We start from the raw sequence: 2,545 nt of genomic DNA, 5'->3' as shown, positions 1-2,545 counted from the left end.
TTCGGATAGAGCAAAGGGCAAAGTCAACTTAATACTGATTAAATTTGAAACTTACAAATTTCTTTGAGTGCAGGAACTTTTAGATGCAAATTTTGGCAGGGTAGAAGGTCCCCAAATCTTCGGCATTACGTCATGAATATTTGTTGCTACAAATTACGCACTGCGTCAAACTCGTCTCACCGCATACAAATAAAGCATCGCAAAAGCTTCTCGCTCCACACTAATTTTAGTAATCATAAATCAAGCACTGCATTTAGGCTCGTCCGCCTTTAATAGGACATTTTAGGCTCGTCCGCCTTTAATAGGACATTTTAGGCTCGTCCGCCTTTAATAGGACATTTTAGGCTCGTCCGCCTTTAATAGGACATTTTTAGGCTCGTCCGCCTTTAATAGGACATTTTAGGCTCGTCCGCCTTTAATAGGACATTTTAGGCTCGTCCGCCTTTAATAGGATATTTTAGGTTCGTCCGCCTTTAAAAGGACATTTTTGGGCTGTGCACCGCCCCTTTGAAATTTTAGCATAAGATCGAGCACCGTCTTCTATCTCAATTTTATTCTGCCTTGTAATTTGAACTGCGTTTGACCTGATTCCCTTAGTGGGATACATAGGCAGCCTATGTCAGGCTCGGTCTCGTCATTCGCAAAAGCAACGTCCTCCTATACCAGAAACTGGGACAAATTTTAAGGGCATCACCGCAAAAGCTCAATATCCTCCTATACCAGAAACTGGGACAAATTTTAAGGGCATCACCGCAAAAGCTCAATATCCTCCTATACCAGAAACTGAGACAGTTTTAAGGGGCATCATAGCAAAACGACACCCTCTTATGCGAGTAACTGGGACAATTTTTAAGGGCATCATCACAAGCGACATCGAGGAACATGAAAGAGAATATGGCCAACAGAGTCATCAGGCAAAAAGAAGACTTGGGAGAAAGGACGCTCGCTTTGTTTCACGGTTCCCAAGTTGCGGAAGCCAAAATATATAATGTTCGCAGCCTTGCAAGGATTGCACGTCAAACGGTTTGATCTTTCTTATGCCTCTCGAGTATCAATAATTTGCGAGATTCGCAACAAATTAATGCTTGAGTCTTGCAAATGATTTTTCAAACATGTCGATGCACAAACATTTCCTATTGCTTTCAAATGCCTTGCATAAATGCTTTCAAATACAATGCGCATGCACTATTGCTTTAAATGCCCCGCACTGCACTACTGTTTTCAAAATGCCCCGCACTGCAAAAGCAACCGCACCTGATGTATTATTACTTTCAAATGCCCTGCAAAGGCACATCATCATTGTTCGCAAAAGCACCTCGTTTAGGCCCGTCCGCCTTTAATAGGACTTTAGGCCCGTCCGCCTTTAATAGGACATTTTAGGCCCGTCCGCCTTTAATAGGACATTTTAGGCCCGTCCGCCTTTAATAGGACATTTAGGCCCGTCTGCCTTTAATAGGACTTTAGGCTCGTCCGCCTTTAATAGGACACTTTAGGCTTGTTCGCCTTTAATTGAACCATTTAGGCCCGTCCGCCTTTAATAGGACTTTAAGCTCGTCCGCCTTTAATAGGACACTTTAGGTTTGTTCGCCTTTAATTGAACATTTTAGGCTAGTCCGCCTTTAATAGGGCAGTTTAGGCTAATCCGCCTTTAATAGGACATTTTGGGCTGCGCACCGCCCTTTTAAATTTTTCGCATAAGGCTGCGCACCACCTTTCATATGATGCATGGGCTACGCACCGCCCTTCGCATCGCTTTCATATATTGCCTGAGCCATGCATCGCCCTTTTTAAATTTCTGCATAAGACTGTGCCCCGCCTTTCATATGATGCATGGGCTGCGCACCGCCCTTTGCATCGCTTTCATATACTGCCTGGACCATGCACCGCCCTTTAAATTTTCTGCATAAGGCTGTGCACCACCTTTCATGTTGCATAGGCTGCGCACCGCCCTTTGTAGTTTCCGCATAAGGCTGCGCATCGCCTTTTGAAAAAATTTCTGCGTAAGACATCGCACCGCACCTTCACTGTTTTATTATTATTTTCAAATGCCCCGCGTGCGCTCGCAGCCGCATTTCACCGCACTTGCATCACTTTACTTCAATATTTATTTGTTACTGACTATTTTATCTAGTTTAAAGTTTTGCAGGAGCTTTAGCGCAACGTGGAACTATTTCTTCGGCAGCGAACTGGGGCAATACGTCGGGAAGGACAAGCAGACTTCTCGACAAGGGTCAAAGATCTACCTCGAACACTCGGCTCCAAATTCAAAATTCCCGTTCACATTCCAGCACAATCAATTTTCAGGGTTCTATCACAATACCCAGTGTCATCATAACTCGACACTGGGACAATATTTTTTGCGAAGATTCGCATCAAATCGTGAGTTGCCAGTCATAGGTGTCGTAGTCTCCCCAGAACTACACATGGCCTGATTCTCGTGCAACCCGAGATATGTAGGCGATTCAGAGACCAGAGTTCGGCCGTAATTTTCTTTACCCTTAGACCTCCATAATCCTTTAGCCGGGACAAAATAGGCTACTAAGTC

This window comes from Lycium barbarum, chromosome 7 (genome assembly GCF_019175385.1).
Source record: "Lycium barbarum isolate Lr01 chromosome 7, ASM1917538v2, whole genome shotgun sequence".
Classification (NCBI taxonomy): domain Eukaryota; kingdom Viridiplantae; phylum Streptophyta; class Magnoliopsida; order Solanales; family Solanaceae; genus Lycium; species Lycium barbarum.
This window is presented reverse-complemented; position numbering follows the sequence as displayed.